Source organism: Zea mays, chromosome 4 (assembly GCF_902167145.1).
Source record: "Zea mays cultivar B73 chromosome 4, Zm-B73-REFERENCE-NAM-5.0, whole genome shotgun sequence".
Lineage (NCBI taxonomy): Eukaryota > Viridiplantae > Streptophyta > Magnoliopsida > Poales > Poaceae > Zea > Zea mays.
Genome location: NC_050099.1, coordinates 47,311,531 through 47,324,340, shown reverse-complemented (window position 1 = coordinate 47,324,340; position 12,810 = coordinate 47,311,531).

Here is a 12,810-nt window from a genome sequence, read left to right as displayed (position 1 = left end):
GGATAATAGATAAAGTCGGTGCTGAGGAATAGGGCAAGGCCTAGCCCACTACTCCTCCTGGTCCTCTCCTGCCGAGGCGGCATCCCACTCGATCGTCCAACCCGGTGGCAGGGTGGAGGGCCAAGTCACACCATCAACCATGTCCTGCAGTGTACTTGTAAAAAAGATGCCACAAGCAAGGCTGAGTATACTAATACTCAGCTAGACTTACCCAGTGTGAGGAATCTACTCCTCTACCTCTAGACCATGAAGTTGTTTGGCTGAGAAGGGTTTGGTTTGCCAAAAGCACTATCCGAGTCTGAAAATAGTTTTAGCTTTTCCAGTTCTAACATATTTAATTAAGCTAGGTTTTCTCCTTTCTAAGCATACATGGTAACAATCATTTAGTGCAATCAACATGTTATCTTAAGAATCCTCATTCCACTTTTTACTCGATGTAGTACAAGGGGTCAAGCAGTCTCATTAGCTGCGAGAAGCAGACGATTCGAATCGAGTTTTAACCTTGCAAGGTAAACCTAAACACACGATATGTAGGGGCACTCCGTCCCCACATATCAACCGTCCCCATTGAAAGGGAAATGTGCCCTTGGGCCATTTCTATGTATTTTGGTGATTGAGTGCCAACACATGTGCTTAATTGGGAATTTATGTACATGGATGAACAAGGTGAAAATCATGAAGTAAAGGTATGTTTCTAAGCCTTAGTACATTGGTTTTAAGTACTAATATATTTGTCTAAGTGTTAGAAACAGAAAGAAGAAGAATAGAGAAAAGGAGAAGGGACTTGGCTGTGTGCTGCCAAGATCCAGCTCGGTCTGGAGCACCGGACTGTCCGGTGTGCACCGGACAGTGTCCGGTGCGCCAGGCTGGCGCGACTCGAACTGGCCGCTCTCGGGAAATTGGCCGGCGGCGTACGGCTAAAATTCACCGGACTGTCCGGTGTGCACCGGACTGTCCGGTGAGCCAACGGTCGGCCAGGGCCAACGGTCGGCCGCGCAATCCGCGCGGGACACGTGGCCGAGCCAACGGTCGGAAGACGGCACCGGACTGTCCGGTGTGCACCGGACATGTCCGGTGCGCCAACAGCGCCAGATCTGCCAACGGTCTGCAACGGTCGTCTTCGCCGTTTAAGGAAACAAATCGGGCACCGGACAGTGTCCGGTGTGCACCGGACTGTCCGGTGCCCCCGACGACAGAAGGCAAGGATGGCCTTCCGGATTTGCTCTCAACGGCTCCTAGCTGCCTTGGGGCTATAAAAGGAGCCCCTAGGCGCATGGAGGAGACACACAAGCAACCTTTGAGCATTCTTGATCATCCACACTAAGTCTCTGCGCATTTGTTTGTGTTTCTAAGTGATTCGAGCTCTGTTCTAAGTGAGAACTCTGAGATAGTCTTGTGAGCTCGATTCTTGGCCGTGTGTGTGCGCTTTTGCTGTGGATTTGTGTGTGTTGCTTCCCTCCCTTACTCTGTGTTTCATTTGTGATCATATACTTGTAAGGGCAAGAGACTCCAATTTGTGGAGATTCCTTGCAAACGGGATAGTGAAAGGAAAACAAAACACCGTGGTATTCAAGTGAGTCTTTGGACCGCTTGAGAGGGGTTGATTGCAACCCTCGTCCGTTGGGACGCCACAACGTGGAGTAGGCAAGCGTTGGTCTTGGCCGAACCACGGGATAAAACCACTGTGTCACTCTGTGCTTGATTCTCTTGTGGTACTGCGTTTTGTTGAGATTGTTGAGACTTCACCTTAGCCACTTGGAAATAATCGTGCTAACACTTAACAAGTTTTTGTGGCTTAAGTTTGAAGTTTTTACAGGATCACCTATTCACCCCCCCCCTCTAGGTGCTCTCAATTGGTATCAGAGCCGTTCTCTTCACAAAGGGACTAACCGCCCGAAGAGATGGATCCTAAGGGGAAGGGTATAGTGATCAACGACAAAGAGAAGGAATCCTTCGTCAACGAGCCGAAGGACGATAAGCCTACCGACTCCGGCTCGGGCCAAAGACGGAAGGAAGGGAAGAAGAAGAAGACCAGGCGCATCAAGGAGATCGTCTACTACGACAGCGACGAGTCTACTTCTTCCAAAAAGGACGAGGACCACAACGACTACGAGAGAAGAAAACCGGTTAATTCGAACTTTTCTTTTGATTACTCTCGTATTCCGCAAAGTTCACATTCTCATTTGCTCTCCATTCCACTCGGCAAGCCCCCACACTTTGATGGAGAGGACTACGGATTTTGGAGCCACAAAATGCGTAGTCACCTATTCTCTCTCCATCCTAGTATATGGGAGATTGTAGAGAGTGGAATGCATTTTGATAGTTCGGATAGTCCCATGTTCATTAATGAACAAATTCATAAGAATGCACAAGCTACTACTGTTCTTCTAGCTTCCTTGTGCAGGAATGAATACCATAAGGTGAGCGGCTTGGATAACGCCAAGCAAATCTGGGACACCCTCAAGATTTCTCATGAGGGGAACGACGTCACCTTACTCACCAAGATGGAGTTGGTGGAGGGCGAGCTTGGACGGTTCGCAATGATAAGGGGCGAGGAGCCAACGCAAACATACAATCGGCTCAAGACCCTTATCAACAAGATAAGAAGCTACGGGAGCACGCGATGGACGGACCACGACGTCGTCCGCCTAATGCTAAGGTCATTTACCGTTCTTGATCCTCACTTGGTGAACAATATACGTGAATATCCCAGGTACACCAAGATGTCGCCCGAAGAAGTTCTTGGGAAATTTGTTAGCGGGCGAATGATGATCAAGGAGGCGAGATATGTGGACGACGCCTTGAATGGTCCGATCAACGAGCCGCAACCTCTCGCTCTCAAGGCAACACGAAGCAAGGAGGCGCTACCTAGCAAGGTGGCACAAATTGAGGCGGCCGGACTCAACGATGAAGAGATGGCTCTCATCATCAAGAGATTCAAGACGGCGCTAAATGGTCGCAAGGGGCAGCCAAGCAAGACCAAGACCAAGGGGAAGCGCTCATGCTTCAAATGCGGTAAGCTTGGTCATTTTATCGCTAACTGTCCCGATAATGAAAGTGACCAGGAAAAGGGGAACAAAAGAGAAAAGAAGAAGCAATACAAGAAGGCAAAGGGCGAGGCGCATCTAGGAAAGGAGTGGGACTCGGATTGCTCCTCCTCCGACTCCGACAACGAAGGACTCGCCGCCACTGCCTTCAACAAATCGGCTCTCTTCCCCAACGAGCGTCTCACATGTCTTATGGCAAGGGAGAAGAAGGTGAGTACTCAAGACTCCACTTATGCTTCTTCTAGTGATAGTGAGTCTAGTGATGATGACATAGATTATTCATGCTTGTTCAAGGGCTTAGATAGATCTAAGATAGATAAAATCAATGAATTGATTGATGCATTGAATGAAAAGGATAGGCTTTTAGAAAAGCAGGAGGATTTATTGTATGATGAACATGATAAATTTGTAGAGGCACAAAAATCATATGCTTTAGAAGTTAAAAGAAATGAAATGCTTTCTTATGAACTATCTACTTGTCATGAAACCATTTCTACTTTACAAGGTGTTAACAATGATTTAAATGCTAAGTTAGAAGTAGCAAATAAATCTAATTCTTGTGTAGAACATGTTAAGATTTGCACTAGGTGTAAGGATTTCGATGTTGATGCCTGTAGTGAACATCTAGTTTTAATTTCCAAATTAAATAAGGAAGTGGCTAGTCTTAATGCCCAACTTAAGACTAGCAAGAATGAAGTTGATAAAATAAAATTTGCAAGGGATGCCTATACGGTTGGTAGACACCCCTCAATTAAGGATGGACTTGGCTTCAAGAGAGAGGCCAAGAACTTAACAAGCCATAAGGCTCCCATCTTCGTCAAGGAGAAAGGGAAGGCCCCTATGGCTAGTAATGCTAAAAAGAACCATGCTTTTATGTATTATGATAGGAGAAATGCTAGAAATGCTTATAATGATTTTGATTCACATGTTTATGATTCTCATACCATGTTTGCCTCTAGTTCTTCTTATAAGCATGATAGGGATATGCCTAGGAGAAATATTGCTCATGTGCCTAGAAAGAATGTTATTCATGCTCCTAGAAAAGTAGAGAATGAACCTTCTATAATTTATTGTGCTTTAAACACTTCCTTTGCTATTTGTAGAAAGGATAGGAAAATAGTTGCTAGGAAGTTAGGGGCAAAATGCAAGGGAGACAGGACTTGCATTTGGGTCCCTAAGGACATTTGTGCTAACCTTGTAGGACCCAACAAGAGTTGGGTACCTAAGTCCCAAGCCTAAATTTGCCTTGCAGGTTTATGCATCCGGGGGTTCAAGCTGGATTATCGACAGCGGATGCACAAACCATATGACGGGGAAGAAGAAGATGTTCACCTCCTACGTCAAGAATAAAGATTCCCAAGATTCAATTGTATTCGGTGATGGGAATCAAGGCAAGGTAAAAGGGTTAGGTAAAATTGCGATTTCTAATGAGCATTCTATCTCTAATGTATTTTTAGTAGAGAGTCTTGGATATAATTTGCTATCTGTTAGTCAATTATGTCATATGGGGTATAACTGTCTATTTACAAACGTAGATGTGTCTGTCTTTAGAAGGAGTGATGGTTCACTAGCTTTTAAGGGTGTATTAGACGGCAAACTTTATCTAGTTGATTTTGCAAAAGAAGAGGCCGGTCTAGATGCATGCTTAATGGCTAAGACTAGCATGGGCTGGCTGTGGCATCGCCGCTTAGCACATGTGGGGATGAAGAACCTTCACAAGCTTCTAAAGGGAGAACACGTGATAGGTTTGACTAACGTTCAATTCGAAAAAGATAGACCTTGTGCAGCTTGTCAAGCAGGGAAACAGGTGGGAGGAGCACATCACAGCAAGAATGTGATGACCACTTCAAGACCCCTGGAGCTGCTGCATATGGACCTCTTCGGACCCGTCGCCTATCTAAGCATAGGGGGAAGTAAGTATGGTTTAGTTATTGTTGATGATTTTTCCCGCTTCACTTGGGTGTTCTTTTTGCAGGATAAGTCTGAAACCCAAGGGACCCTCAAGCGCTTCCTCAGGAGAGCTCAAAACGAGTTTGAGCTCAAAGTGAAAAAGATAAGGAGCGACAACGGGTCCGAATTCAAGAACCTTCAAGTGGAGGAGTTCCTTGAAGAAGAAGGGATCAAGCACGAGTTCTCCGCTCCCTACACACCACAGCAAAATGGTGTGGTAGAGAGGAAGAACAGGACGCTCATTGACATGGCGAGGACGATGCTAGGAGAATTCAAGATCCCCGAGTGCTTTTGGACGGAAGCCGTGAACACTGCTTGCCATGCCATCAACAGGGTCTACCTTCATCGCCTCCTCAAGAAGACTTCGTATGAGCTTCTAACCGGTAACAAACCCAATGTATCTTACTTTCGTGTATTTGGGAGCAAGTGCTACATTCTAGTGAAGAAAGGTAGAAATTCTAAGTTTGCTCCCAAAGCTGTAGAAGGGTTTTTGTTAGGTTATGACTCAAATACAAAGGCGTATAGAGTCTTCAACAAATCATCGGGTTTGGTTGAAGTCTCTAGCGACGTTGTATTTGATGAGACTAATGGCTCTCCAAGAGAGCAAGTTGTTGATTGTGATGATGTAGATGAAGAAGATGTTCCGACGGCCGCTATACGGACCATGGCGATTGGAGAAGTACGGCCACAGGAACAAGATGAACGAGATCAACCTTCTTCCTCAACTATGGTGCATCCCCCAACCAAAGATGACGAACAGGTACCTCAAGTGGAGGCGCTTGATCAAGGGGGAGCACAAGATAATCAAGTGATGGAGGAAGAAGTGCAACCGGCACCTCCAACCCAAGTTCGAGCGATGATTCAAAGGGATCATCCCGTCGACCAAATTCTGGGTGACATTAGCAAGGGAGTAACTACTCGATCTCGATTAGTTAATTTTTGTGAGCATTACTCTTTTGTCTCTTCTATTGAGCCTTTCAGGGTAGAGGAGGCCTTGCTAGATCCGGACTGGGTGTTGGCCATGCAAGAGGAGTTAAACAACTTCAAGCGCAATGAAGTTTGGACACTGGTGCCTCGTCCGAAGCAAAATGTTGTGGGAACCAAGTGGGTGTTCCGCAACAAACAGGACGAGCACGGGGTGGTGACGAGGAACAAGGCTCGACTTGTGGCAAAAGGTTATGCCCAAGTCGCAGGTTTGGATTTCGAGGAGACCTTTGCTCCTGTGGCTAGGCTAGAGTCAATTCGAATCTTGCTAGCATATGTCGCTCACCATTCTTTCAGGTTGTACCAAATGGATGTGAAGAGCGCTTTCCTCAACGGGCCAATTAAGGAGGAGGTGTACGTGGAACAACCCCCTGGCTTCGAGGATGAACGGTACCCCGACCATGTGTGTAAGCTCTCTAAGGCGCTCTATGGACTTAAGCAAGCCCCAAGAGCATGGTATGAATGCCTTAGAGACTTTTTAATTGCTAATGCTTTCAAGGTTGGGAAAGCCGATCCAACTCTTTTTACAAAGACATGTGATGGTGATTTGTTTGTGTGCCAAATTTATGTCGATGACATAATATTTGGTTCTACTAACCAAAAGTCTTGTGAAGAGTTTAGCAGGGTGATGACGCAGAAATTCGAGATGTCAATGATGGGCGAGTTGAACTACTTCCTTGGGTTCCAAGTGAAGCAACTCAAGGACGGCACCTTCATCTCCCAAACGAAGTACACGCAAGATCTGCTAAAGCGGTTTGGGATGAAGGACGCCAAGCCCGCAAAGACTCCGATGGGGACCGACGGACACACCGACCTCAACAAAGGAGGTAAGTCCGTTGATCAAAAAGCATACCGGTCAATGATAGGTTCTTTGCTTTACTTATGTGCTAGTAGACCGGATATTATGCTTAGCGTATGCATGTGTGCTAGATTTCAATCCGATCCTAAGGAGTGTCACTTAGTGGCGGTGAAGCGAATTCTTAGATATTTGGTTGCTATGCCTTGCTTCGGGCTCTGGTATCCAAAGGGGTCTACCTTTGACTTAGTTGGATACTCAGACTCCGACTATGCTGGATGTAAGGTCGATAGGAAGAGTACATCGGGGACGTGCCAATTCTTAGGAAGGTCCCTGGTGTCATGGAACTCTAAGAAACAAACTTCCGTTGCCCTATCCACCGCTGAGGCCGAGTATGTTGCCGCAGGACAGTGTTGCGCGCAACTACTTTGGATGAGGCAAACCCTCAGGGACTTTGGCTACAATCTGAGCAAAGTCCCACTCCTATGTGATAATGAGAGTGCTATCCGCATGGCGGAAAATCCTGTTGAACACAGCCGCACAAAGCACATAGACATCCGGCATCACTTTTTGAGAGACCACCAGCAAAAGGGAGATATCGAAGTGTTTCATGTTAGCACCGAGAACCAGCTAGCCGATATCTTCACTAAGCCTCTAGATGAGAAGACCTTTTGCAGGTTGCGTAGTGAGCTAAATGTCTTAGATTCGCGGAACCTGGATTGAATTGTAGCATACATGTAGTTATGCTTTTGATCATGTTCCTTTTTGCATTATGTTGCTTATTATGGTGCTCAAGTTGTACAAACACTCCCTGGACCTCACAAGTCCGTTGCAAAGTGATGCACATGTGTAGGGGGAGATGTGCTACAACTTGACCCTTTGAGACTAACCATGTGCTTGAGTTTGATAATTTAGTCTCGAAGGAGGATTGAAAGGGAAAAGGTGGACTTGGATCATGCAAGACTTCCACTGCACTCCGATGAGAGGGTAACTTATTCCAAGTCCATCTCATTAACTCTTAATTGCCATTTGCTCTTAATTGAAGACTTTGGTGAGGCAATGAGGTTAAAAGGCCAAGATTGATCCCGTTTTGGTGCTTGATGCCAAAGGGGGAGAAAATAAAGGCCAAAGCGATAAATGGATCAGCTACCACTTGAGAGATTTTGAAAATAGTAGAATAGAGTTTTTGTTGTGTCAAAAGCTTTTATTGTCTCTCTTGTCAAAAGTTGGCTTCTTGTGGGGAGAAGTATTGATTATGGGAAATAGGGGGAGTTTTTGAAATCTTTGATCAATCTCTTTTGGAATGACTCTCTTTATACTTCAACATGTGTGTTTGACTTAGAGATAGAGATTTGAGTTTGATTTGCAAAAACAAACCAAGTGGTGGCAAAGGATGATCCATATATGCCAAAATTGAATAAAACTTAAATTTATTTTATTTGAAGTGAGTTTGCACTTGTTCTAGTTGCTTTATGTTGTGTTGGCATAAATCACCAAAAAGGGGGAGATTGAAAGGGAAATGTGCCCTTGGGCCATTTCTATGTATTTTGGTGATTGAGTGCCAACACATGTGCTTAATTGGGAATTTATGTACATGGATGAACAAGGTGAAAATCATGAAGTAAAGGTATGTTTCTAAGCCTTAGTACATTGGTTTTAAGTACTAATATATTTGTCTAAGTGTTAGAAACAGAAAGAAGAAGAATAGAGAAAAGGAGAAGGGACTTGGCTGTGTGCTGCCAAGATCCAGCTCGGTCTGGAGCACCGGACTGTCCGGTGTGCACCGGACAGTGTCCGGTGCGCCAGGCTGGCGCGACTCGAACTGGCCGCTCTCGGGAAATTGGCCGGCGGCGTACGGCTAAAATTCACCGGACTGTCCGGTGTGCACCGGACTGTCCGGTGAGCCAACGGTCGGCCAGGGCCAACGGTCGGCCGCGCAATCCGCGCGGGACACGTGGCCGAGCCAACGGTCGGAAGACGGCACCGGACTGTCCGGTGTGCACCGGACATGTCCGGTGCGCCAACAGCGCCAGATCTGCCAACGGTCTGCAACGGTCGTCTTCGCCGTTTAAGGAAACAAATCGGGCACCGGACAGTGTCCGGTGTGCACCGGACTGTCCGGTGCCCCCGACGACAGAAGGCAAGGATGGCCTTCCGGATTTGCTCTCAACGGCTCCTAGCTGCCTTGGGGCTATAAAAGGAGCCCCTAGGCGCATGGAGGAGACACACAAGCAACCTTTGAGCATTCTTGATCATCCACACTAAGTCTCTGCGCATTTGTTTGTGTTTCTAAGTGATTCGAGCTCTGTTCTAAGTGAGAACTCTGAGATAGTCTTGTGAGCTCGATTCTTGGCCGTGTGTGTGCGCTTTTGCTGTGGATTTGTGTGTGTTGCTTCCCTCCCTTACTCTGTGTTTCATTTGTGATCATATACTTGTAAGGGCAAGAGACTCCAATTTGTGGAGATTCCTTGCAAACGGGATAGTGAAAGGAAAACAAAACACCGTGGTATTCAAGTGAGTCTTTGGACCGCTTGAGAGGGGTTGATTGCAACCCTCGTCCGTTGGGACGCCACAACGTGGAGTAGGCAAGCGTTGGTCTTGGCCGAACCACGGGATAAAACCACTGTGTCACTCTGTGCTTGATTCTCTTGTGGTACTGCGTTTTGTTGAGATTGTTGAGACTTCACCTTAGCCACTTGGAAATAATCGTGCTAACACTTAACAAGTTTTTGTGGCTTAAGTTTGAAGTTTTTACAGGATCACCTATTCACCCCCCCCCCCCCTCTAGGTGCTCTCACCCATCGATTCCCTGGCAATAGAACAGGGCTCACGACCTTGGCGTACAATGCTTCTGAAAGGGAAATAGGGTCAAACCTTTTCCTAAATGATTTTGGTGGTTGAATTGCCCAACACAAATAATTGGACTAACTAGTTTGCTCTAGATTATACATTCTACAGGTGCCAAAGTGAAATAGGCTTACACCTTTTCCTAAATAGATTTTGGTGTTTGAATTGCCTAACACAAATAATTGGACTAACTAGTTTGCTCTAGATTATGAGTTCTACAGGTTCCAAAGGTTCACAACAAGCCAATAAAAAGACCAAAGATGGGTTCAAATAAAGAGAGCTAAAGACATCCCAAAGGCACCCTGGTCTGGCGCACCGGACTGTCCGGTGTGCCACCGGACAGTGTCCGGTGCACCAGGGAACTCGAAGCTGAACTTGCCACCTTCGGGAAAATGGGAGGGCGCTCCGCTATAATTCACCGGACTGTCCGGTGAAGCACCGGACAGTGTCCGGTGTGCCAGCGGAGCAATGGCTACTTCGCGCCAATGGTCGACTGCAAACGCATTCAATGCACTACAGTGCGCGCCAGAGTCAGAGTAGCGACAGACGGCGCACCGGACAGTCTACAGGACCTGTCCGGTGCACCACCGGACAGCCAGAGGCCCCACCAATCAGAGCTCCAACGGTCGAACCCTAACGGCCGGCTGACGTGGCTGGCGCACCGGACAGTGTCCGGTGGCGCATCGGACTGTCCGGTGCGCCATGCGACAGACAGCCTTCCAACGGCCACTTTTGGTGGTTGGGGCTATAAATACCACAACCACCTCACATTCAATTGCATCCAAGTTTTCCAACTTCCTACACCATACAAGAGCTATAGCATTCAATTCTAGACACAACCAAAGAGATCAAATCCTCTCCCAAGTCCGGAATCACTCCAAATCAAATAGTGACTAGAGAGAGCGACATTTGTGTTCAGTTGAGCTCTTGCGCTTGGATTGCTTCTTTTCTTTCTCATTCTTCTTGTGACCAACTCAATTGTAACCAAGGCAAGAGACACCAATTGTGTGGAGGTCCTTGCGGGGACTTTGTGTCCCGTGTGATTGAGAAGAGAAGCTCACTCGGTCTAAGTGACCGTTTGAGAGAGGGAAAGGGTTGAAAGAGACCTGGTCTTTGTGACCACCTCAACGGAGAGTAGGTTTGCAAGAACCGAACCTCAGTAAAACAAATCATCGTGTCTCACTCTTTATTTGCCCGCGTTTTGTTTTTCACCCTCTCTCTCTCTCGGACTCGCTTATATTTCTAACGTTAACCCGGCTTGTAGTTGTGCTTAAGCTTATAAATTTCAGATTCGCCCTATTCACCCCCCCTCTAGGCGACTTTCAATTGGTATCGGAGCCCGGTGCTTCATTAGAGCCTAACCGCTCGAAGTGATGTCGGGAGCATCCACCAAGAGGGAGATCGGGACCGGCGAGAAGTCTGCCACAAGCCATGGGAAGGCTCCATCCAGGGAGTCCGCCAACAAAGTGAAGGGATCTCCTTCACACAACAAGTCGTGTCGGAGCGGTGACAAGAAAAAGAAGATGAGGAAGGTGGTCTACTACGAGACCGACTCTTCGTCGCCATCCACCTCCGGCTTCGACACGCTGTCCGTAACTTCTAAGCGCCATGAGCGCAAGAAGTGTAGTAAGATCCCCCTACGCTACCCTCGCATTTCCAAACATACTCAATTACTTTTCGTTCCATTAGGCAAACCACCTATGTTTGATGGTGAAGATTATAATATGTGGAGTGATAAAATGAGGCATCATCTAACCTCACTCCACACTAGCATTTGGGATGTTGTTGAAATTGGAGTACAGGTACCATCACCGGGGGATGAACTATGATTTGGACGAGGTCGCCCAAATCTGACACTTCAACTCTCAAGCCACCACTATACTCCTCGCCTCTCTAAGTCGAGAGGAGTATAACAAGGTGCAAGGATTAAAGAGCGCCACGGAGATTTGGGACGTACTCAAGACCGCGCATGAAGGAGACGAGGTGACCAAAATCACCAAGCGGGAGACGATCGAGGGAGAGCTCGGACGCTTCCGGCTTCGCCAAGGGGAGGAGCCACAAGAGATGTACAACCGGCTTAAGACCTTGGTGAACCAAGTGCGCAACCTCGGGAGCAAAAAATGGGATGACCATGAAATGGTCAAGATTATTCTTAGATCACTCGTCTTTCTTAACCCTACCCAAGTTCAATTAATACGTGGTGATCCTAGATATACACTAATGTCTCCCGAGGAAGTGATAGGAAAATTTGTTTGCTTTGAGCTAATGATCAAAGGCTCCAAAAAGATCATCGAGCAAGGCGACTCCTCCACGCCCGAAGCACAACCCGTTGCATTCAAAGCAACGGAGGAGAAGAAAGAAGATTCTACTCCAAGTAGAATCCCCATCGACGCCTCCAAGCTCGACAACGAGGAAATGACGCTCATCATCAAAAGCTTCCGCCAAATCCTCAAGCAAAGGAGGGGGAAGGATTACAAGCCCCGCTCCAAGAAAGTTTGCTACAAGTGTGGTAAGCCCGGTCACTTTATTGCAAAATGTCCACTATCTAGTGACAGTGACAGGGATAACTACAAGAAGGGCAAGAGGAGAGAAAAGAAGAGGTACCACAAGAAGAGGGGCGGCAATGCCCATGTGTGCTGCGAATGGGACTCCGACGAGAGCTCCACTGACTCCTCCTCCAACGAGGACGCCGCCAACATCACCGTCACCAAGGGCCTCCTCTTCCCCAACATCGGCCACAAGTGCCTCATGGCAAAGGACGGCAAAAAGAAGAAGGTAAAATCAAAATCCTCCACTAAATATGCATCCTCTAGTGATGAAGATAATGCTAGTGATGAGGAGGATAATTTGCGCACCCTTTTTGCCTACCTAAACATGCAACAAAAAGAAAAATTGAATGAATTAATTAGTGCTATTCATGAGAAGGATGAACTCTTGGACTCCCAAGAGGACTTCCTAATTAAGGAAAATAAGAAGCATGTTAAGGTTAAAAATGCTTACGCTCTAGAAGTAGAAAAATGTGAAAAATTATCTAGTGAGCTAAGCACTTGCCATGATATTATTGCCAACCTTAAAAATGAGAATGCTAGATTAATTCCTAAGGTTGATTCAAATGTTAGTGATGATTCAATTTGCAATCTTAGAGATGATAATGTTAAATTACTTGCTAAGATTGAAGAATTGAAT